This window comes from Pongo abelii, chromosome 1, assembly GCF_028885655.2.
Source record: "Pongo abelii isolate AG06213 chromosome 1, NHGRI_mPonAbe1-v2.0_pri, whole genome shotgun sequence".
NCBI classification, from domain to species: domain Eukaryota; kingdom Metazoa; phylum Chordata; class Mammalia; order Primates; family Hominidae; genus Pongo; species Pongo abelii.
This window is the reverse complement of record NC_071985.2, coordinates 181080822-181106026: the sequence shown is the minus strand read 5'-3', so window position 1 is coordinate 181106026 and position 25205 is coordinate 181080822. Positions and strand designations below refer to the sequence as shown.

The window sequence follows — 25205 nt, the reverse complement described above, 5'->3', positions numbered from 1 at the left end:
CACCAAGTCAGGAAACGGGTATCTTTTTGGCCTGAATTTTAAAAACTAATTTTAAAGAACAAAGAATATTTTGCTTGGGGTGCTAGAGCTTAAACTCAGTTGAAAAAAAACTCTTAGAATATTGGCTTTCTACAGGATGTAGACAGTATAAAAATGAAAGTGGGGAGGTCTACCAGGTTGGGAATAGACATTTTACAGTTGCTAGCTGATAGGGGAAATCAATGAAAAATTGAGAGGAGGGTAGCCAAATCAATTGACAGAAGCCCAAGGTAAATTAAAATGAACAAGAGATTTACAGTACAAGAGAAGAAAACAGGTGAGAGACATTTTAGAAGCAGAGGGCAAACTGAAAACGATGGAATGAAATTGAAGAGGATGAAAGGATTTAAAGTGGACTACTCTGATCAGGGAGGAGGTGGTGATGATAAAGGCAGCTGCTTTCAGCAACAAGGAGAGAAAGTGTGAAGCAAGAGGAAACTGGTCTTGGGAACAAATGAATCATCTTCATGTAGTAGCTATGCCCTGGGTTGCATGATTATTCATAAACAAATGCAGGTTTCCTGTGGTGGCAGTGATCTACGCATGAAAAATACAGTGCTAATATTAGGTTACAGCGCTGATGATCTCAATCAGTTGAAGGGCCCATTTCCCTTGACTAAAAATTTTTTAGCAACAAATGACCCTTACAGCATTTTGTTAATATTGCTGAAAGGACTGTTGGGGCATCAGGTTGGGGACTGAAGGGAATCTCAGGGTCTACTTCCAGCTTTTCCTTAGGCTGGATGTATTTCACATGTAAAATGGTAGCATCGGACCTAACTCATAGAATCACTGCGAGGATGAATCATGGTTTCCCTTTGAGCCCCAGTTTCTCTTGTTATAGAAAGGGTATAGTGATTTTTTTGTGACTCAGGAGTATGTGGCAAAGGCACACTTAGGATTATACAGGAACAGCTTTCATTAAGAGAGCTACTAGGTGACATCTTCTCCATGGTGGCTGCTCAATTATTAAATGAATGATTCCTGGAGACCTTTTGTAGTTTCTCATTATTATTTATCATCATTAGGCCATAACCTAAGGTAAGTTGAGATTGCCTTATAACATTTTTTATACATAAAAAATACTGGTGGCATGCTGATATCTGCTGTGCAACAGAATGTCATAGGATCCAGTGTATGAGGCTCTATTCTTCCATGGAGGAGTGTTACATAAACCCATTAGTGAAATTTAGGGAAGTTTCACCCAGACTAGGGAGGATGAAGAATGAAGCATCTATCTTTTGATAGGAATACAGTTACACACACACATACACACACACACACACACACACAGAGCGAGAGAGAGAATGAGAAACAAAAACAGATGAGTACAAAATTGAGCCTAAGAAAAAGAACTGGAACCAATAAAAATTGGAACTAACATTTATTAAGTATCTTCTATGGGCCAGTCTTTATCTCCAATCTTCAACAACCAGCAAGGCAGGCAGGAGAAAACTGAAGTTCAAAAATGTTACATAACTTCCCCAGGGTCATAAAGCTATACATGACAGAACTGGAACTGGTAGTGTCGGTATGTGTCTGACACCAAAGTCACTACACATTTTAGTATACCACTCTGTTAAAAAAGTGTATTTGGAAAATTTAGGGATCAGAGGATTGGGAGAATTTTCTTTCCCTACTTGCCCTCTGACAGTCGTGTTTATTTTTTGGTTCTGACGTTTGCACCCTAGAGGCTGACTGGGATCAAATATGGGGCATCTGTAAACAGAATGATTCCATAGCCCCCACTGTGTAATAATTTCCTTCCTTCAGAGCCTTACTAGGATTTGCCTGGGATGAGGGGTGGAGAGGTGGGAGAGAAGAGGTTGGGATGGAGAGGGTGTTAGTAAAAGATGGGTGATTCTTTGGTTACCTTTAAGTTGTTTATGAATTTCAGGACAACCCGTTGGCTATTCTCTTCTCTGGCTTGGCATATATATACATATATATATACAGAATTTTTTTTCATTTTTGTTTTGTGGGGGTGGTGGTTTAGGTGTTAAGGGTTTGGTTGATATCTGTAGAAAATTTCTTAATGATCTACACAGTAGATAAAAAAACAAGTTAAGGTCAAAGACAATTCCTTCGTCTGTTTTGGGAGAGGAGTGTGTATGTTTGAAAAAAAGGTTTGTTCTGGGTCACTCTTCTTTCATCCAGAAGCATTAAAGGAATTAGAAGGGGGTCTCCCCGCCACCCCCGAAACCGTGAGAGACAAACGAAGAGATTCCCTTACATTCTTACTCTTAGGTGCGGGTCCGAGTGACAAGAACGTTCACGTATCTTCAGGAAAGAACGAAAAGGTGCTCGGGTCTGGCGGGGGCGGGGAACGCCAGGGGTTGGTGGGAACTGAGGGGCTTCCGGTTCCCGGGAAGCGGAGTCCCGGGCCGGCCGCGGGCCGCGGGCTGCGCAGGGAGCACGGGGCCCTCGCCGCCCCCAGGCCGCACTCCTTAGCGTTCCCTGCGGCTCGTGCCCGGCGCGGCCGCCGCAGTCCCGACGCCGTAGCCGGACGTGGGGTCCAGGGGGCGCTGTGGCCCAGCGGCGCCGGCAGCGGGAGCGGCCACCCGACGCTGGAGGCTTCGCTGAGGATCCCCGCCTGCCGCACCTCGGTCGTCCCGCCGCAGCCTTGCGCCCCCGGCCTGGCTCGGCGGCGCTCCTCCGGGATCCGCGTGGCTGCCGCGGCCCGGGCGCCGATGCGGCTGGGCGGGTGCCGGGCCTTAGCAGCAGTAGCAGCCGCAGCTGCAGCTACCGCAGCTCCTACAGGAGTAGGAGGTTTCGCGGCGGCGCCTGGGGCCGCGCCGGTGCCCTCCGGAGGAGGCTTTCGGCTCAGGGACGACCCCCCTGGCCATGCTGAAGCGGAGGCGGCCGCTGCTTGAGGTGAGTGTGGCGCGGCGTGGTCCGGGGCTCGCCCGCCTCCCGCCGCCTGTGGGGGCCCTGGCGGCAGACCGCGGGCCGGGCGGACGGGGCGTCTTGCCACTGCGGTCGCCTCCCCCACCCTGCGGTCCTGGGGCCTCAGCCCTTTCTCCCCGCGTCCCCCGGGAGGCTGAAGGCCGTGGGGGGCGACTAGGCCCCGCGCCGTTGGGAAGCCCTCTCTCCGGCCTCGGTTCCGGCGCGGCCCGGTGTGTGGAGCTGGGGGCCGGCAGGAGCACGGCCGCCTTTCGGGTTTGCACGGGCCCGGGCCGAGCGCAGCCTCTTAGCCCGGGCCCTGCACGTACATCTAGGAGGGAGCTAGATGACGCCTGTTTGCAAACAGCTTTGGCTTCCACGCGTCCCATACCAAGTCCCTCAGAATCCTGGTTGTGGCGGGGGGAGGGGGAGGAGAGGAAGGCCACGGTGAGAATTGGGGGTGCAGAGAGTGCGGGACCAAGAGAACCCCTGGTACTCCTGGAGTGTCATTCATGGATCTGGCTTGCTCGAGAACAACCTTTTGCGTCTTATTTGAGGTGAAATTTCATCACCTGCCGGTTGCTCATCCCTGCCTCTTTATATTATATTTTGCCTCTAAGTGTGGTCTGCCTTGGAGAAAGCCCCATCGCATCTTTGCGATGCTAAGTTTTGTAGATAAACACTCACAGTTATAAAAACGTCTTTTACAAAGGTCTGCCCCCCACCCCCCCGCCAGAGGAAATATTTTTATGCTTCAGTGTTCGGTACAAAAATGTTCCATTTAAAGAGATCCAGAGAATAGTTGGCAAAAGGATTTTAAGTCCTCTTTAAGTGCCAGCTACCCTAATAAATACCTGAAGGAAATGGGATACATGCTGAATTTTAGAAATAAAATGATTTGTTCTGATATTAATGTTGAAAATGTTAGTGATTACAGTTTGATACCGTAAGTCAGATATTTATGTTTTGTGAGAAATGTGATTACAGGTTATTCTTGTTTTCCTGTTATGTATGTGAAAGTTATAAGACTTATAGGTACTTGCAAAACTTTTATAATCATGAAAAAATATGCTTATTGTAGAAAACATGGGAAGCATAGAAAGGTACCGTGTTGGCTCTTAATAAATATTTAATAATAGGAGAAATCACCCGTAATCTCACAGATTGTAAACAGTACAGGTTTATAATGGGCTTGTACTGACAGTGATTTTTTAAATTATTATTTCTGTATATTAGGTTTAAAATTATCTGACTGTTCCATTTTACATTGTCATTTGTATAAGACCTGTAAAAATATTTTACTAAATTACATTGGAACCATAGTTGAATTCATCAATTAAAACAGAAGAATATGGGTAACTGCCTAAAAGATCCCTGACTTAACCTTCTATGCAGCATGGGGTCTCCATCTAGGGAGAAAGTTTGGCATGGTACACGTTTTTGAAGACCTACTGTGTTAGATGCTGTAGCCTTGCATTGTTTTCGTCAGATTTTAAGTATTTCTTTTAAAAATTGGCTTGATTACCAGTTATGTGAGTAGGTTAATCTAGATTTTTAAAAGTCGAATTCAGGCAAAGTGTGATGGCTAGGCCTACTAGGGAGGCTGAATCGGGAGGACTCCTTGATCCTAGGAGTTCCAGTCCTGCCTGGGCAACGTAAGCAAGATGCCCCTCTCTGAGGCGGGTGGATCATGAGATCAGAAGTTCAAGACCAGCCTGGTCAATATGGTGAAACCCCGTCTCTATTAAAAATACAAAAATTAGCTGGCATGGTGGCGCCCACCTGTAGCCCCAGCTTCTCGGGAGGCTGAGGCACAAGAATCATTTGAACCTGGGAGGCAGACTTTGCAGTGAGCCAAGATTGGGCCGCTGACTCTAGCCTGGGCAACAGAGTGAGACTCCATCTCAAAAAAAAAAAGTTGAATACAGTTCTCAGTGTGTCCCTAAAGACCACCAACGTTAGAATCAGTTGAGAGTGCTTGTTATATATATAAGTATTATATGTAATATGCAGATTCTTGGTCCCTTGAATTGAAATTCTAGGGATGACGATGGCCCAAAGAACTTTATTTTTATGTCTCCCTGATTCTTAGACCTACTAAAGTTTGAGAATCACTGATACAGTAAGTTTAAAATTAACTAACCTTGCTGAGCCGAAGGAAGGTGTCTATTTTCTAGCAAAACTATAAATCTTTAGTGGCAATAGTCATTTCTTTTCTTTCTTTTTTTTTTTTTTTTACTTCCTTGCAGCTCCAGCTCAAAGGATGTCATGTTTCGTAGTAAATAATCTTAGAAAGAAAAATGATATTTTGAGGGACAGCTGATCCAATCAGCAGCCATTTATTGAGAGCCTCCTGTGATAGCTGTGGTGTGATAGAAGAATACCTCGTCATTTACTTTGGCACTTAATGGACACCAATGTCATTGTCTGTAAAATGCATATACTTCAGTTATTATGCTTACCTTGCAAGGCTTTTAGGATAAATAAATCTGAAAAGGTATTATAATCTGTAAAAGATTTTTATAAAATTTTGGCTTTTAAGTGTCAGGACCTGTTGTAGGTATTCCAGGAAACACAAAAATGACCAAGGGCTCTACTAAACTTGTCCTGTGGAAGCAGGATACCTTTAATTAACTGTTACAAGGTAGGTCAGACAAGTGTCGAAATTGAGTGGAACGTGCTAAATTTCTGTTTAAGGCTTCTGTGTCTCATCTTGCCTTTTAAGGACATTGATAATACTTTTTATATATGATTATTCCTTTCTCTTCCAGTTCCTGATTCAGTGTTTTCTTTAAGGAAATAATTGCTTATATTGCCTGGTGATAGTTTCCTATTAACTCTTTTAGAAAGGTAGAGTGAGTAGTAGAGTGAGTAGAGATGGTAATTCCTTCCTCTGTTGCTAAGCTACCACTGTTCATTCCATTCAGTAAACTTTTATTTGGCACCTTGTTAACGTGCTAGCCACAGACTGGTTGCAAGGCACAAAGCTTGTTTAAAAGATAATTGCCTGGATTTTAGCTTAAGTTCTTATGTTCCTAAAGAGATGGTGTATATATGTGTGTTTTATGGTTGTTAATTGCATAATGTGGTACAGAGTATGGAGTCAGATGTGAGCAGGAATCCTTACTACACCTCTTAAAGCAATGTGACATTTAGGTTGAGTTTCTTATGTCCTATTGGAGTAACACTACCCCTCCCAGCAAAGTAGAACAGGTTCCGTGAGATAAAAGTAACCGAAAGCAATTAGCTCAGTGTTTGTCATGCAGGAGGTGCTCAATAAATGTACATTTTTTCTTCCTTTTGGGAAAAACAAAAATCAGGCATTGGGATTTCTGCATGACTTAAAACTTGGTTGCTTTATTTTTTTTTTAGACTAAGTCTACTTTTGGGATTTGGAATTTTTTATGGAAAACAATTTCGATTTTGTTTTCCATTTCATTTTTAGCCAATAAATTAGTATTCCCTTTGTATAGGGTACACTTGTTGCAAATTATTTTCAGAGTTTTACATTGATCTTTAATTTTACTTGTGTATACTTGACCTGTGTTATATAGAGCAACATTCTTAGTACAGTCAGATCTCTGTGTCCTACCAACCAAGGCTCAAAAATATCCACACACACACATATGCAAAAGTAATCATACAATAATAAAAATAATACAAATAAAAACCCATTACAGTATAACAGTTGATTTGCATAGCACTTACATTGTATTTGGCATTGTAAGTAGTCTAGAGATTATTTAAAGTATACAGGAGGATGTTCATAGGTTATATGCAAATACTGTGCCATTTTATATAAGGGATTTGAGCATCCACAGATTTTGGTATCCTGTGGGTTCCTGGAACCAGTCCTCCACAGATACAGAGAGACAACTGTATATAATAATCATTGGAAAAGATGTAGTTGCAGGCACTGAATAGAAATAGTTCATATATTTAGTTTTCAACAAAACCCTCAATTTATTAAATTTGCTTAAGAACTGTTTTCAGAACTTAGATTTTTCCTTATAAACTACAGTAGGCTAGAACTAGATTTTATAGCCTGTCAGTCTTATAACCTTGGACAAGTTTGTTACCCTCTTTAAGTCTCAATTTTCTTTTCTATAAAATGCAACTGATAATAGTCACCTTACAGGATTATTGTAAGTATTAAATGATATAATGGGTAAATCAGAGCTATAGTTCAGTCCCATGAGTCCTGGTAAATCCGGACTCTGGAAGTGGAAAATATATTTCTCTGAGTTTTGAAAAAAAGAGATTGAAAGATTGTTAATTATTTATGTAGTTTACTATTAATAAGTAAAATCAGCATGATCCAATTTTGAAGTATTAGAGATTGCTAAATTAAGGAGGAACCAAGGTGTCAGTAGAATTAGTATTTAGTTATGTAGTAGAATACCTTGTACTTTATAATGGTAAAATTTATTTAATAAAATAATTTGAAAAGTGCTGTTTTTACAGGTTGAGCATCCCTAATCCAAAAGTCTGAAATTTGAAATGCTCAAAGGTCCAAAACTTTTTGAGCACTAACATGATCTCACAAGTGGAAAAATTCCATGGCTGATCTCATGTGATGGGTCACAATCAAAACGGTCAAAACTTTGTTTCATGTACAAAATTATTAAAAATAGTGTATAAAGTTACCTTTAGGCTATGCGTATAAGTATACATGAAACAAATGAATTTTGTGTTTAGACTTGCGTCACAATTCTAATCTGTCCCATATGCTTCTGGTTCCAAGTATTTTAGATAAGGGATACTCAACGCATAAAGTATTTTCTATTTTACAAATTAATTAGTACTTACGTTTTTCTTTTAAATTATGGTAAATAGCCCATTTACGGAACTGGAAAAGTTAGAACAGTATTATATATTCACAGAGTTGTGCAAACATCACTGCTGTCTAATTTTAGAACATTTTAATCACTCCAAAAAGAAACTTGTACCCATTAACAGTCACTCCCAGGATCTCCCTAATCCTCCCAGCCCTAGACAACCACTAATGTACTTTCTGCCTCTATGGATTTGCCTTTCGGGACATTTCATGTAAGTGGAATCATAGGATATATGACTGGTTTCTCTTACTTAGCATAATGGTTTTAGGGTTCAGTAGCAAGTGTCAGTACTTCATTTCTTTTTATTGCTGAATAATATTCCATTGTATGGAAATACCACATTTTATTTATTCATCAGTTGGGGCTGTTTCCACTTTTTGGCTACTATAAATAATGTTGTGAACATTCATGTGCAAATTATTGTGTGGAAATATGCTTTCATTTCTCTTGGGTTTTATAGGGATGGAATTGCTGGGCGAAATGGTAGCTGTATGTTTAACCTTTCGAGAAACTATCAGATTGTTTTTACAAAGTAGCTGCACCTTTTTACATTCCCACCTGCATTGTATGAAGGTTCCAATTTCTTCATGTCCTCACCAACACTTGTTATCTGTTTTTTTGATTATAACCGTCCTAATGAGTGTGAAGTGGTAATGTAAGGCTTTATTTGCAGTTCATAACTTTTTTTTTTCAATAGAGGCGAGGTTTCATTACATTGGCTAGGCTGGTCTGGAGCTACTAACCTCAAATGATCCACCCACAGCCTAGTGATTAGGTAAATTGTTGAAGCTTTTACTTGCAGATGCATTGCCAGATTCTTTGATGATAAGGAATGTTTTCGGCCTGAGGATAAAAGTTGTAGGCCAGGTGCTGTGGCTCACGCCTGTAATCCAAGCACTTTGAGAGGCTGAGGTGGGCCGATCGCCTGAGGTCAGGAGTTCGAGACCAGCCTGGCCAATATGGTGAAACTCCGTCTCTCCTGAAAATACAAGCCTTTCGGTTCAAAATCACCACTATATGGTGGCGGATACCTGGAATCCCAGCTACTTGGGAGGCTGAGACAGGAGAATTGCTTGAACCAGGGAGGCGGAGGTTGCAGTGAGCCGAGACTGCACCATTGCACTCCAGCCTGGGCAAGAAGAGCGAAACTCCATCTCAAAAACAAAAAAAAAGCTGTAAACTTTCTAGTTTCCTGTTTAGTAAACAGTGAACTCTGGTGGATAGAACTGATTAACCACATTGGGTGGTGATAGGAATGGTGGTGTGAGGACTTCAGCTGTATAAAAGGCTGTCTTAATATGAATATTTCCTTCTTTTTTTTTTTTTTTTTTTTTGAGATGGAGTCTTGCTCTGTTGCCCAGGCTGGAGTGCAGTGGCGCAGTCTTGGCTCACTGCAACCTCTGTCTCCCAGATTCAAGTGATCCTCCTGCCTCAACCTCCCTGGTAGCGGGGACTACAGGTGCGTGCCACCATGCCTGGCTAAGTTTTATAATTTTAGTAGCGACGGGATTTCACCATGTTGGTCAGGCCGGTCTCAAACTGACCTCAAGTGATCTGCCTGCCTTGGCCTCCCAAAGTGCTGAGATTACAGGCATGAGCCACTGTACCCAGCCTTAACATGATTTTTTTTTTTTTTTTTGAGATAGACTCTCGCTCTGTCAACCAGGCTAGAGTGCAGTAGTGTGATCTCGGCTCACTGTAACCTCCGCCTCCCAGTTCAAACAATTCTCCTGACCCAGCCTCTCGAGTACCTGTTACTACAGGCGCCTGTCACTATGCACCGCTAATTTTTGTATTTTGAGTAGAGGTGGGGTTTTGCCGTGTTGGCCAGGCTGATCTTGAACATGTAGAATGAAGGTCTAAAACTTGCACTTTTGTTTACTCAAACAATGGTTCCTTGTAGTATTTCCTAACTGGTTTGAAAAAAACTTTAGAAACATTAGCAAGTAATTATTGCTGACTTTGAACTGTGTCCTAAAAAACCTCATAGGAAGGCTTTAATACCTTGAATGAGTGCTGGGATTACAGACGTGAGCTACCGCGCTGGGGCAGTATAAATATTTCTTAAGAAAAGGCAATTGTAATGCCTAAGTTTAGTTTTTCTTTAACTCTACTAAAACATTTATAAAAATTTACAATCTAGTTTCATATTAACATTTCTAGGCAGTCAGGCATGACAGATTTTAAGGATTGCCGTTACCTCTCGATACATAATTTTATATAAATACAAATGTCATTGTTTGTCTTGTATGTAGAATATTACCCGATGTTTTGGTTACTCATTCAAGGTATGCCCTGCCACCACGCCTGGCTAATTTTTGTATTTTTAGTAGAGACGGGGTTTCACCATCTTGGCCAAGCTGGTCTTGAACTCCTGACCTCGTGATCCACCTGCTTTGGTCTCCCAAAGTGCTGGGATTACAGGTATGAGCCACTGTGCCCGGCCTGCAGTGGTGATTTTGAGCTGAAAGGCTTGATCTGGTTTATTATACAATCCTTTAGTTCCTTTGGATGGTATAGTTTCCGTATAAAGTTACAAAAACAGCAGTTCTGGAGCCTTTTTGGTAGGATTAATGAAAAGGTATGCATTTCTGTTTGCAATATAGTTTGGTTCTTTTCTAACCTTTCATGATTAAAGTTTGGTGTTTATCTGAGATTTCATTTTATTAAAATGAAGAAAGAGTAAATTGTACATATTTTTATGATATGTTTCATAGCCCAACAGAGTCTATCTCAAAATTCTCTTTATTAAAATAAACTGACTGGTGTGGTGGCATGTGCCTCTAGTCTCAGTTACTTGGGAGGCTGAGGCGGGAAGATTGCCTGAGCCCAGGAGTTCTGGGCTGTAGTGTGCTATGCTGATCAGTGTCTGCACTAAGTTTGGCATCAGTATGGTGACCTCCTGGGAGGGGGTGACCTCCTGGAAGTCGGAGACCACCAGGTTGCCTAAGGAGGGGTGAACTGGCCCAGGCTGGGAATGGAGCAGCTCAAAACTCCCATGCTGATCAGTAGTGGGATCATGTCTGAGAATAGCCGCTGCACTCCAGCCTGGGCAACACAGTGAGACCTAATCTCTAAATAGCTAGCTAGCTAGCTAGCTAGATAGATAATAGATAGATAGATGATAGATAGATAAGATAGATAGGGCCAGGCACGGTGGCTCATGCCTGTAATCCCAACGCTTTGGGAGGCCGAGGTGGATGGCTTTGGGAGGCCGAGGTGGATGGATCGCTTGAGGTCAGGAATTCAAGATCAGCCTGGCCAACATTGTGAAACCCTGTCTCTACTAAAAATACAAAAATTGGCTGGGCGTGGTGGTGGGCCCCTGTAATCCCAGTTACTCAGGAGGCTGAGGCAAGAGAATCGCTTGAACCTGGGAACCTGGAGGGGAGGCTGCAGTGAGCCGAGATCACGCTATTGCAGTCCAGCCTGGGCAACAGGGGAACATCCTGTCTTTAAAAAAAAAAAAAAAAAAAAAAAAAGATAGAACAAGCAATGTCAAAATTTTGTAAAAACACCCTGTCAGGATTTATACAAACTTTAGTCTCCATTTTTCATTTTCAGTTGAGCAGGAGAAACAGTCCCTAAAAGGTAATTAAAATAAAACACTGCCAGTTTGAAACTTGAACTTCACAATACATCATGTAGGCCTTTTTGTGATTCTGGTGATAATTGTCTTTTTTTTTTTTAGTAGTAGTAGTAGCTGAGGTAAATTATTTTTGAAGTTGTTGTGAGGTCACTCTTGGAAATTTCTGCTCAGTGTTTAAAAAGCAAGGTTGAGATTCTTTAACCTGGCATACAGCCTTCATGATTTGGTTCCAAGCTGATCGTTCCTCACTCCTGTTTTTGCATCCGGTTCTTCCAAGATTCCAGGTTTATGGAGTTTTCCTTGATTCTTTTACCTTGTATTACTTTTTGTGGAATATAAAAGCTTTCCCTGTAGTGTGCCATCTTTCTGGTAAGTGTTTCACATATGTTATTTGTAACTCTTACTAAGGATATTATAAGGTCATTGTATTATTATGCATTTTACAGCTGAGGGAACTGAGGCTTGGAGAGTTTTATTGATTTTCCTAAGCTTAAGCCCACATTCATGATTCAGACTTATATATCAAGCTCATATATCTCTGACTAGAAAGTCCACACTCTTTTTTCATCCTGTGAATCTTGTCATGTGTCTATGTGTGTGTGTATGTGTGTTTTTTCTTTTTTTTTGAGATGGAGTCTCGCTCTGTCATCCAGGCTGGAGTGCAGTGGTGTGGTCTCGGCTCACTGCAGCCTCTGCCTCCCGGGTTCAAGCAATTCTCCTGCCTCAGCCTCCCGAGTAGCTGGGACTACAGGCACCCACCACTACACCCGGCTAATTTTTTGTATTTTTAGTAGAGACAGGGTTTCACCATGTTGGTCAGGCTGGTCTGGAACTCCTGACCTCAAGTGATCCGCCCGCCTCGGCCTCCCAAAGTGCTGGGATTACAGACATGAGCCACCGCTCCAGACCCATCCAGGATTTCTACAGTATGTTCCCTGGGAGCAAGGAAATGTTCTTTAGTCAAATAAGTTTGGGTTTTCAGCTTACTATATCCCTCAGGTAGAAGTTTGCAAATGCACATTAGTATTCTAAAGACTGAGGAGTAGAAGAAACTTGTTTAACTTTGTTCAGCTATGTATTACCCCAATTTTTTTTTGAGATGGAGTTTTGCTCTTATTACCCAGGCTGGAGTGCAGCGGCACCATCTTGGCTAACTGCAACCTCCGCCTTCCAGGTTCAAACAATTCTCCTGCCTCAGCCTCCTGATTAGCTGAGATTACAGGCATGCACCACCATGTCTGGCTAATTTTTGTATTTTTAGTAGAGATGGGATTTCACCATGTTGGCCAGGCTGATCTCAAACTCCTGACCTCAGGTGATCCACCTGCCTCAGCCTCCTAAAGTACTGGGATTACAGGCATGAGCCACTGTGCCTGGCTATATTACCTAAACTTAGTTGGTTGTGGAACCCCTTTTTTCCACGTAGGCCTTAGTAATTAACACCTTTTACTGATGTAGGTCAACTTTTATCTGTTTTTTAAAGTCTCACCCTCACCATGTCCAAGACTTTGAACTCTCAGATGATAGGCCCTGATTACTTCTTGAAGGTGCTCATTCTGCACGTTATTAGAATATTAGCAGTATTATTTCTTTTTATATTCAGCCAAAAATCTAGCTTTTCCTCTAGTGTATATCCTTTTGCTCTTTTACTCTTTAAAATTACACAGAATAAATAATCACTCTTAGTGTCTAAAGATGACAAGACAGTATCCTGTCTCTCCCAGCATAGTGATTAAATTACAGGCTCTAGAGTCAAACTGTCTGGGTTCAAATTTAATTCTCCTTTCACTTTGTGATCTTGGGCAAGTTAATAACTTCTTTGTGCCTCAGTTTTCTCACCTGTAAAGTGGGACTAACAATAAATACATCAGTGGGTTAAATGAACAGATACGTGTAAAGAGCTAATTACATAGTGTATTGGTTCAGGTCCACTGGGAAGCAGACGTTGAAATGGATGTAGTAGCGCAAGAGGTTTTATGGGATGGAATGCCTATGAAAGGAAATGGGGAGAAAGCAGAATTGGCTAGGGAGAGCCTCAGTCTGTGATGCAGATCTGAAAAAATCTCAGTCAACCTAACAGGGAACTTCAGAGCACATATTGCCTGTTAGAGGAGTCCTGCATGGGCAGAAATGGCCAGATTTTAGTACACCCACCATGTTTAGTCACTGGCTAGAGCTGCCCAAGGAGAGCATGGTCTTGACTGGGAAGCTGAGATGAATTCTGAACATGATGCAGCTGGAGGCTGTTAGCTAACCAAACTCCTTGGACCTGAATGGCAATTCTTTTTTGAAGGAAGATCCAAGTGATTGCTACAGTCCATTTCTCATGATGCACAGATCCATATCTTCACAGTTTCTGAGAGCAGCTCCTCCAAGGGAGGAAATGTAGAGAGAGATTAGTGAGACAGGCCTCAGGCTCATCACTGTAGCTGGTCTCAGAGCCACAAGGTTCTAGAGCCATCTCCACTATGTAGTCTAAATTGCGCTTGCCCTCAGCTATCATTTCTGCTGGTGTTGGTTGTTTACCTAGTGGTTTGACCCAAACCCTCATTTCTGAGGAGTCTGAGACTGGAGTGGTTGCATTTGTCCATTCATAGTCACTACTGGGCAGGGAGTATTAAGTGGTATCCTAGGGAATCATCTGAGTCCCACACATATTCTTTCTTGTTCCCTTTGTGTAACAGCAGCCCTACTTCCTCCTGAGGATGAGGGTTAATTAATCTTGCCAAGATGGGCATTCCTCTTACTGCTTTCTAGCCCTTGGACACAAGAAATACTCAATATTCAGGCTGCAGCTGTAAATTGTAGTTCACTGTGACCTTTCATGTGTCTCCTGGCAAAAGTGTGCCCGCTTTGGGTACCAGGACTTCTAACTCCATAGAGCCCCACATTGCAGAGATGGGAAGCGCAAAGTAGATCATTGGGAATGATGGCAGGTAGGGGCTATTTCCCTTTCCACTTCTTGGTTCTCAGACCCATGTATTCTTCTTACTGGGAACCTAGCTCTAAATCAGTGCACGTACTGCATACAAGAGGATAGCACACCATTTTTGTCTCTGAGCTAGTACATTAGCTGTGCCTTCAGCAGGCCGTTCCAATACTCTCTAAGACTGGTCCTTTTGTATGGAGCTGTTATAGATATAACTACTGGAGCTTATGGTTATGGGCCTACTGCCACAAATCTTTCACTGTGAAGTGATTCCCTTGGCTGGATTCCATGTCTGTTGATTAAGTGCTGTATAAGTCTATATTTAGTGGTACTGGCTAGGTCTCTATGGACAGGAAAGGCAAACCCATACCTGGAATAAGTGTCTAATCCTGTGAAGATCAATCACTGGCCCATCCAAGATGGAAGAGGCACAGTGTAGTCAGCTTGCCACTTAATAGTCTGTTGGTCTGCCTGAGACATAATGCTATATGGGGGCTTGGTGTTGGTCTTTGTTGCTCATAGGTTGGATGTTCAGAGTTGGCCTTGGTAAATGGGAGTCCGTGTCTCCTTCTCTGCTTCCATCTCTATTTCTGCCACAGTGACCTCTCCATTTATGTCCCCATCTTGCCACTTCTGAGTGACCGATGTCAGCTAGTTGAGTCATTTTGTCTCCTTGGCTGTTCATTGGCTCTTCTGTATTGGATACTTTCTGGTGGGCATTAACACGTGAAACAAAGATTTTCATACTTTCCACCCACTCCCATATGTTCATTCATTTGCCTCCACCCATACCTCTTGCCTTTGTCCTTCTCCTTAAAGGCCTCTAACCAGTTGGCCAGTCTACTTGCCATTGCCCGTGAGTCTATATATTCTCACCCTAGGCCACTTTTCTGTCTGCATAAAATTCATAACCAGGTGCACGACTCAAAGCTCTGTCTGTTAAGAAGATTTTCCCTTTTCATTGTCAAGGTCACCCCTAAGTGTGGCTATAATGAACTCCGTTGTTTTTTTCAGCTTGCATTCACATACTGAGCTGACCTACTTATAAGCAAAACTTTGGTTTTTTTCTCCTTCTTAAGTTGGTCTTATAGGATACCCCAAACAGCTATAGATGTGAGCTGAGGAAATGATGCTGGTATGGTGAGTGCCAGGGAAGTCTTGGCTGCCTGCTTTTAGCAGTCTTCTTGTGCCTTTTGGTTCTGTTTCATTTTGATCCTTGATGTGCCATTCCTATCTTATAATGGATTGCTGCTATGCTCACCTGGCTTTATGACCTGGTGAGTCCTAGTGATTCCAGATCATTATGGAAAGTCTGGACACATGGTGCCCAGTGATGAAGCATTGTATCTCTTAATAGGACACAGTTGCACACCAGGAGCTGTTTTTCTAATACCATGGCCTTCCTGCAGAACTCTAGGGGCCTGCATTTTGATTCTCTTCCTTGCTATAAACTCTGTACTGCATCTTTTCCCACCATTGGTACCTCCAACAGCATAGGGATTGCTTGCACTGCAGCCTGGACTTGCTGCAGAGTTGTTGCCCCTACTCAATACTGGCAGCCTTTCATGTCAACCAGTATATGGGCCACAGCGGTATTCCTGGGTATAGAATGTGTTACTTCTAGAATCTGAAGGAGCCTACCAGACATTGTGCTTCCTTTTTTGTAGTCGGGGATGCAAGATGCAGCAATTTGTCTTTTGCTTTGGAGGGGATGTGTTGGCATGATTGCGACCACTGGACTCTTAAAACTTCACTGAAATGGAAGATCCCTGAATATTTGTAGGGTTTTTCTTTACCCTCTTTGGAACACATGTACCTCACCAAGTCCTTCAGTATGCTAGCCACCTCTTGCTCATCTTGCAAGATCAACATGTATCACTGACGTAGTGGATCTATATGCTGTTCTGAGTCCAGATCTCTGCAGACTGTATTATGATAGAGTGGAGTTAATATAGCCCCAAAGCAAAACCATGAATGCATTTTATTGTTTGTTCCATGTGAAAGTGAACTGCTTCTGATCCTCTTTTCTGATTAGGATAGAAAGGAACTTATTTGCCATATAAATGGCTGCATGCCGTTTACCCAAGGCTATATTTATCTGCTGCAACAAACATACTACATCTAGCATGGCAATGTGGTCATGGCTGCTACTTGTTTGAGCTTGTGGTAGATCCAACTGGTTCCTGCAGGGGCCAGACTTTTGAATTACATGGATATATATAGGGACTACTGCCCTTGAATCTTTGAGATCCTTAAACGTGACACTAATCATTGCCATTCCCTTTACCTCTGCCCCCTACACAATTTTGGTTTTGATTTACACCCAGAGGATGGAGAGCTATTTTCAGAAGGTTTCACTTGGCCATTGTCTGTCTGATAGCTCTTACTCCTCAGGTCAAAGATCCAGGGTGGGAGTTACCCCAACTGCCAAGTATGCCAATCCCATTTATACATTGAGGGACTGGGGAAGTGACTGCCGGGTAGGTCTGTGGACCAGTGGACCCATTAAAAGCTAGACTTTGGCCAGGACTCCATTTATTACTTGGTTCCTGTATTTCTACTGCTGTATTAGGGCCATAATGATGCTCCATGTTTCTGTATACCAGTATCAAGTCAGATTCTGTGACCCATAGTCTTTGAAATATCTGGATATTTTCCTTTCTCCACTTTATAGTTGCCTGAGTAAATGGCCATAGGTTCCTTTCGGGATGGACTTGGGAATAATTTTACATATATATATGAGTTTAGATCTGAAAACTGGCTCAGGTCCAGGAACTGGGAAAGGGATGGTAGGTTTTTATTGGTGCAATCACCCTCAGCCTCCTGCTTATCCAATTCTTGCCTTGTTTTGATTATATATATTAAGCAGCACTGATTTTGACTGCCTGTCTGTTTTTTTCCTTATGGCACCATATTCTCTTTTTTTTTTTTGAGATGGAGTCTCACTCTGTTGCCCAGGCTGTAGTGCAGTGGTGTGGTCTCAGCTCACTGCAACCTCCACCTCCCGTGTTCAAGTGATTCTCCTGCCTCAGCCTCCCCAGTAGTTGGGATGACAGGTGCCCACCACCACACCTGGCTAATTTTTGTATTTTTAGTAGAGACGGGGGTTTTCACTATGTTGGCCAGGCTGGTCTTGAACTCCCGACCTTAAGCGATCCACCCACCTCAGCCTCCCAGAGTGTGCTGGGATTACAGGAATGAGCCACAGTGCCCAGCCTGCACCATATTCTCTTAACTATCGCCACAGCTCCCTGAAAGTTAAGTCTTATTGGCTGTCTTTCAACATGAATCGTAATGGTAAGAGTTCACTCGCTTCTGGTGTTTAAGTGCCACCACCTGGCCCCTATTGCTATCAGTGAGCCTTTCCTTTAGAGGAGCGCCACCACTGAACTTCTTAGTGATGCTGGTGCCTCTCTCCCCAGTATATTCCTGACAGCTTTGATGAATGGTCTCTCCTCACATGGTATACACAACTCTATCATACCCACTTTCCTGAGCCTTTTAATCCTGTCCTCTGCTCTCTGCTATGTCAATTCAGTCATTTCAGCCTGACTTAGGTTGGGCCATCATTTTCTCCAGGCTGCTAGGAGCCACCCTGACAGCAAGTTTATACCATCTCCCAGGTCCCTGCCACAGTGTTAATTCTCACATCCTGAGACAGCCCCTTTCTCAACCAGTAAACTTGACCTTACTCAGTCTAATGTTCCTGCTTGCTTTTTTAAGCACCTTGAAAATCTAGCACTGTGGTTTATGCCAGTCCTGCTGGTACCCTGGCTAATTCTTGCCATTCTTTTGGGGATTATAGTCTCTGTTCTCCTTTATGAGGTCCAAGATGTCCTTGGCAGGGTTAGCACTGGCTATTATCATGGCATCTAGGAATGCAGATGGGGACAGATCCTGAGGGAGCCCCTGTGTTGCCTTGCAGGTGACAGACCTCTGAAGTGTGCTTCTGCACAGCAGGGAGTGCTAACTCATCCCTGAAGACTCAGAGTTCAAAGAATTTGGAAATGACAATCTTTGGGGGCAGCCATCTATCCCTAACCTGTCTATCAGGCCTCTAGGTTTTCCAAATCAGGATCCTGACCTTGGCATAACAAACCTGCCTTCGCTGAGCATTCAGCCACCGTGAAGCAGTGGTCTGTAGCCATCCTTAATTTGTTCTTCATCTTTTACTGCCTCCCTTCGTAGGTGATAAGGACCTGTTTGTGAGCTACTAAAGAGCCCTCTGACCTTCACGCTTAGTTTTCAGTTGTTTGTTAGCTGCCCTTTCTAGGGAGCCTGGGCAATCTAACAGCTAGCCAACTTTATTGTTCTTGTTTTTTTTTTTTTTTTTTTTGAGACTGAGTCACCCAGGTTGGAGTGCAGTGGCGCGATCTCGGCTCACTGTAAGCTCCGCCTCCCAGGTCCACGCCATTCTCCTGCCTCAGCCTCCCGAGCAGCTGGGACTACAGGCGCCTGCCACCATGCCCGGCTAATTTTTTGTATTGTTAGTAGAGATGGGGTTTCACCATGTTGGCCAGGATGGTCTCAATCTCCTGACCTCGTGATCCGCCCGCCTCGGCCTCCCAAAGTGCTGGGATTACAGGCGTGAGCCACCGCACCCAGCTATTCTTGTATGTTTTGTGTTCCCCTTCCCAAATATCTGAATCTTTACACCAGTTTGAATGTTCCTCTCTGGGAACATTCTCCCAAGTCACAACTTGTGTGTTAACACTTGGGCCACCAGCTTGTGCCAGGGCCTGTCATGCCTCATGTACCACCTGAGAGCTTCATTGTCAGTTGGGCAGTAAGCTCTCTAGTTCCTAAGCCCCATCTTACCTCCTGCTTTCTTAGTCAATTTCTGGTACCAGCTGTGCCAATTTGAGTCCTTCAGGAAGCAGCTGCTGAGACAGGACTATAAGAGATATATGAAGTAGGAGAGGACTTCTGTGAAAGGAAAGGGAGAGGAGGCACAATTGTCAGGGAGAGTCTCAGAGTGCGATGCAGGTCTGACAGAGTCTCAGACAACACAGTGAAGACTCAAACAAAAATTGTTCATTAAAGGAGTCCTGCACTGGACAGAAGTGGCCAGGCCTTAGTGCCTATGTTATGAGCAGTCATTGGGTGGGGCTGCCCAGGAAGAGTGTGACTTCAGCTTGAAAGCTGGGCATCCTGAAGGGACTGCAGTAGGAGGCTGTCAGCTAACTGTGCACCTAGAAGCTTATTGGAAAGTTATTTCATAAAGGTTGATACAAGCGACATACCTCCATGGCTGCCACATGTAGTAAGCAAATGTTAGGTATTATTGTTAGGATGATTTTGATGACATTTTTCTTTTTCTTTTTCTTTTTTTTTTTTTTTTTGAGATGGAGTCTCGCTCTGTCACCCAGGCTGGAGTGTAGTGGCGCAATCTCGGCTCACTGCAAGCTCCGTCTCCCAGGTTCACGCCGTTCCCCTGCCTCAGCCTCCTGAGTAGCTGGGACTACAGGTGCCCGCCACCATGCTAATTTTTTTGTATTTTTAGTAGAGTCGGGGTTTCTTTTTTTTTTTGGTAGAAATTACTTTTGTGTTAAAATATTCCTTAATAAGCTAGCAATTATTTATGTGGAGGAGCGTCCAGAAAACAGGTTCATGACTGAATTATCCTTGTCCTTGATTATAGAGATTCATGAATTACACACATAACACTATTCTCTGGAGTAGCTGTGAAGCTCTACGAGGCTGTGAGGTTGGAGGCGCTTCTCCCTGCCTGTTAAGCTGCTCCCATCACATCACGACAGGATGGACTTTTTCTCTTTTCAATTAAATCTTTACAACAGTTCGAGTGCTCTTTCCAGAATGCATTAGTTCAAAGGCTTTGCTGATTTCATCAAAAGACAGATTGTGAGTCACAAATTCATCAACTTTTATCTTTTTGGACATATATTCAGACACCAACTTTGGGACACTTTCTACACTCTTCCATCCTCCAAAGGCAGTGCCTTTCCATGTGTGACCTGTTACCAGCTGGAATGGACGAGTGGCAATTTCTTCACCTGAAGCAGATACTCCAGCCACCACGCTGACGCCCCAGCCCTTGTGACATGCCTCAAGTGCTGCTCTCATGACCTTCACATTACCAATACATTCAAAGGAATAGTACACAGAGTCGGGGTTTCACTGTGTTAGCCAGGATGGTGTTGATCTCCTGACCTCGTGATCCACCGGCGTCGGCCTCCTGCAGTGCTGGGATTACAGGCGTGAGCCACCGTGCCCGGCCTTGATGACATTTTTCTAAGTTGCTTTGATTCTTTATGAATAAAAACCTTTTAGACATTTTTCTTATTTTCTCTTGAATATGTTTTTGTTTGTTAATATGTAATATTGACTAAAATTGAAAACAATATTTCAGTGTGGTCTGGCACATAGTAGGTGTCCAGGGAATGTTGGTTGAAATGAACCATGCAGTTGATCAGTATAGCATAGAACATGATAATCCCCACTCTCCTTATTCTGGACATTTCTAGCGCAGTTTGAGATTGCATTAGCCTGTTTCCTGATGACTTTTTCTGTAACAGACAATTCAGTAGTTTGGGTCTTTTTATTTTATTTTTTCAAATAAATTAACTTTTATTTGAAAGGAGACTACTTTTCCCCACATGTATCTTCTAAGGATTCTATACTGTATAGTAACCTGCTTATCCATAGTTCCAATACCAAAATTTCTAACAGCAAATTATATAGTTGCTCTAGGTAATAAATAAGGGTTGTCCTTCACTGATTAAGGGAATACTTCAATAAATTTAACAAAGAAATCACACTTTAGTTTTTAAGTTTTGACAGATGTATTTTATTTTTTTTGGAGACAGAGTCTTGCTCTATCATCCAGGCTGGAGTGCAGTGGCGCGATCTCAGCTCACTGCAACCTCCGCCTCCCGAGTTCAAGCGATTCTCCTGCCTCAGCCTCCTGAGTAGCTGGGACAGCAGGCACGCACTACCACGCCCAGCTATTTTTTTGTATTTTTAGTAGAGACAGGGTTTTGCCATGTTGCCCAGGCTGGTCTTGAACTCTTGAGCTCAGGCAATCCGCCTGCCTCAGCCTCCCAAAGTGCTAGGATTACCGGTGTGAGCCACCGTGCCTAGCCAAAGTTTTAAGAGATGTATTTTAAATACATGTTTCATAGGAGTCTGCAAGCTTTTTATCTCTAAAAAATTACTTAATTTTTAGGGCTCAAAAATTCCATTCTTCGAAAGAAATGTCCAAGTGTTTTCTTTTATAGCTTCAAACTTTCTGCACTTAACTACTTGACTGTTCCATGTCACCCCAAACATGACATGACTGAACTACTTTATGTGTTACTGTCTTCCTCAAAAGAAAGTTTAAAAAGGAGTTCTTCATAAATGCAGATCTCTAATACAATATCTAACACAAAAGAAGCTTTAAAAAGATAATTTCTTATTTGATTAGCTAGGAGTTTATGTTAGTAAAAGAGAAAAAAAAGAAAATTTACGGAGTGTAACACTAGGGTTGCTTTTATACTCAAGATGTTTACTCAAAATGACAACAATTACGTCTTTAGGAGTATAATGTAGATACTAAATAAACCAAAATTTTTTTTTCTTAAAGACTAGGAAGAATCAGAAGCTTGGGGACATCCAGAATTAAAAAAAAAAGAGAAAAAAGAAAATAAAGAGGAAAAAAATGTCCTTCATTACAACCGTTTCAATATCAATAGCGTCTTGGGCTGTAGGAATGAGATCTTGATTGTGATCTGTATCGACTATAATAAGGAGAAGGTGATTGTCTTCTGTACTGGTAATCATAGTTTTCATATCTGTCATATCCATGATCATATCCTCTGTCATAGTAAGAATCTCGACATCTGTGACCACCTCCACTGCCGCCTTTGCTACCACCTCTGCCACCACCACTGTGAGTTGTTCTGCCCATATAGATGCCTGGTGTAGGTGTGTGCATTCTCTTGGTAATAGAATAATCCACCCGAATTTCTTCTATCATCCAGCTCCTTTCTGTTTGCCCTTACCATAGCCTCCTTTGAGTCATCTATTCCCTCAAAATACACAAAAGCAAATCCTTGAGATTGCCCAGTTTGCTGATTGTAAACTACATTGGCACCATTCAAAGGTCCATATCGAGAACATACTTCACGAAGATCTTTGTCTGTTGTGTACAAACTAAGGCCAAACACTCTAAGGCAAGTGTTGGGATCTGGATTTGCCCTTCTGCCAGTGTGTCTTCTCCGGTTAGACATTGGAGAATGACTTCGGCTCCTTCGCTGCAAGTATTCTGGTGTATATGAGCTACTTCGTCTCCTGTGAGAGCGGGATCTGGATCAAGTGTGTAACGTCGATGAGAATGCCTCCTTGACATTTTGATCTTGATCGAGAATGGGATTCAGAGTGTTTGGAAACCCTTGAAGGACTAAGAGATCCTGACCGTCTCTCCAGTTTTACACGAGCAGGAGTTCCTGTTGGAGATTTTGACTGAGAGTGAAGACTCATTTACTTAGGACCCATTTATTCTTCCAGATTCTTTTAATTCTGCTTCACTCTTGCTTTCTACTTCTCTTCATTCTTGAGTTTTTCACTTTTTGTACTTTGCGTATTCTTCCCCAATTCAGACAATTCAAAATAGCCTTAAAAAAATTCAAGTGCTTCTATCCGACCAATCTTCTGTTCAGTTTTTTTCCCCCATTCAATTTTAACTTTCTGATCCTTAATACTTTCCATTAGCCTTCTTTTATCTTGATTTATCTTCAACATTTTTGGAAAAAGCTCTTCAGTTTCTTCATGAACATTAACTATGCCCTTGAAGTTGTTCTCCTCTACATCACTCATGTCTGTGAGGTGCTCCCCAGAACTAAATATGAGACGAGTCTTGGCTCGAGGGCCAACGGCCTAATCAACCTGCTGACCAAACTGTGGGAGAGAGGAAAGAGTTGGCAACAATGGCCGCTCCACTCCACTCCCACTTGGTTGCAGGCTCCAGCAAAATTGTGCTGGCCTATTTTATTTTTATTTATTAATTTTCTTTTAGTTTAGGCCTGTTAGAGATGATTTAGTTTAGTATTCTAATATTCTAATTTGGTTAGATCTTTCGAATACTGATTCTTTGATCCAGCAGATTCAGCTGTCATACTTTTCTTTATATCCATCACATATTTCATTATTGTGCCATAAATGGCCACATCCAAATCATTAATAAAAATGTTAAACAGGACCAGGCACAGTGGCTCACATCTGTAATCCCAGGACTTTGGGAGGATCACTTGAACCCAGGAGTTTAAGACCAGTGTGGGCAACATAGTGAGACCTCATCTAAATTATTAAAAAGAAAATGTTAAATAGGATAAGACCAAGAATCAAGCTCTAGGCCATGCCACTGGCGATATGCCTTCAGATGGATAGATATTTTCGGTCAACACTATTCAGCCTGTTAAAAATTGACCATATTGAATATGACCCCAATTTCTACCTTTTTTTTTTTTTTTTTTAAGACAGGGTCTCACTGTTGCCCAGGCTGGAGCGTAGTGACTCAGTCATTGCTCACTGCAACCCCTGCCTCTTAGGCTCAAGCCATCTTCCCACCTTGGTCTCCCCAGTAGCTGGGACTATAGATGCGCACCACCACACCTAGCTAATTTTTTTTTTTTTTTTTTTTTTTTTTTTTTTTTTTGTAGAGACGGGTTTTCACCATGTTGCCCAGACTGAATTTCTACATTTATTGCTTAAAAGACAATGAGTATATATCTTTTTTTTTTTTTTTTTTTTTTTAAAGATGGGGTTCATTCTGTAGCCCAGGCTGGAGTGCAGTGGCATGATCTTGGCTCACTGCAACCTCCGCCTCCCAGGTTCAAGTGATTCTCCTGCCTCAGCTTCCTGAGTAGCTGGGATTACAGGCATGCACCACCATGTCCAGCTAATTTTTGTATTTTTAGTAGAGATGGGGTTTTAACACATTGGCCAGGCTGGTCTTGAACTCCTCACTTCAAGTAATCCACCCGCCTCGGACTCCCAAAGTGTTGGGATTACAGGCATGAGCTACTGCGCCAAGCCGACAATGAGTATATATCTTTATACATCTATCTATCTATCTGTCTGTCTGTTTGCACCGAACCGACAATGAGTATATATCTTTATACATCTGTCTGTCTGTGCCCAGCTGACAATGAGTATATATCTTTGTCTGTCCGTCCGTCCGTCCATCCATCCATCCATCTTTTGCAGACATGCACTAGACCAAGGCTAACAAGGCATTGAGGCAGAAAACGAAATGAAGCTATTTGGCTATAGATGATTGCTGCTTTCCTTTCTAAGTAAGCACTTGCTTTTGGCTTTTATCTGCCAGTAATCAGCTGGGTGATCTTGGAAAAGTGACTCAGCCTTTCAGGATTTGAGATTCTTAGCAGTAAAATAATATGATTGGGAAGTTTGTAGAGACAAAGCAGAATGGTGTCTGTCAGAAGCTGTGGGGAAGGGGAAATGGGGGATCACTGTTCAATAGGTAGAGAGTTTCAGTTTGGGAAGATGAAAAATTTCTGAAGTTGGTTGGAGGTAATGGTTGCACAACTGTGTGGACATATTCAATGCCACCAAATTGCACACTTTTAAAAATAGCTAAAATGGTAAATATGTGTATTTTACCACAATAAAAAAAGAAATCAGATAATAAATTAAGAGTAGGCTGGTATTGAACAATAGTAACAATAATGTTAAGGAACCCCACTGCCTTTCTTGTTTTTAATTATATAAATATAATAAAAAACGCATATCAGGCTTAATGGTGAAATACTGAAAGAATTTTTATTAAAGTCAGAAACAAAAGGAAATGTCCACCTTCACCATTTTCAGAGGAACTGTCAGTGTAATTAGACAAGAAAGAAAGAGATCATTAGAAAAAGGCAAGTGGTTTGGTGGAGGGGCCTCATTGAGATCTTTCAATATGAAT

At 42.4% G+C, this 25205-nt stretch overlaps 1 protein-coding gene and 1 pseudogene across 2 annotated transcripts in view; one reads left to right on the top strand and one right to left on the bottom strand.

Moving 5' to 3' along the window:
- The first annotated feature begins 2406 nt into the window (after window positions 1-2406).
- Window positions 2407-25205, top strand: part of ZFYVE9 (zinc finger FYVE-type containing 9) — a 201123-nt gene continuing 178324 nt past the window's right edge. The window contains exon 1 of one of the 2 annotated variants that reach the window (XM_024248413.3): window positions 2407-2913. The gene's annotated coding sequence lies outside the window, so the exon portion shown is untranslated. The remainder of the gene's footprint in view (window positions 2914-25205) is intronic. The other variant, XM_054554772.2, reaches the window with a different exon arrangement.
- LOC100449807 (transformer-2 protein homolog alpha-like) lies at window positions 21924-22759 on the bottom strand (annotated as a pseudogene).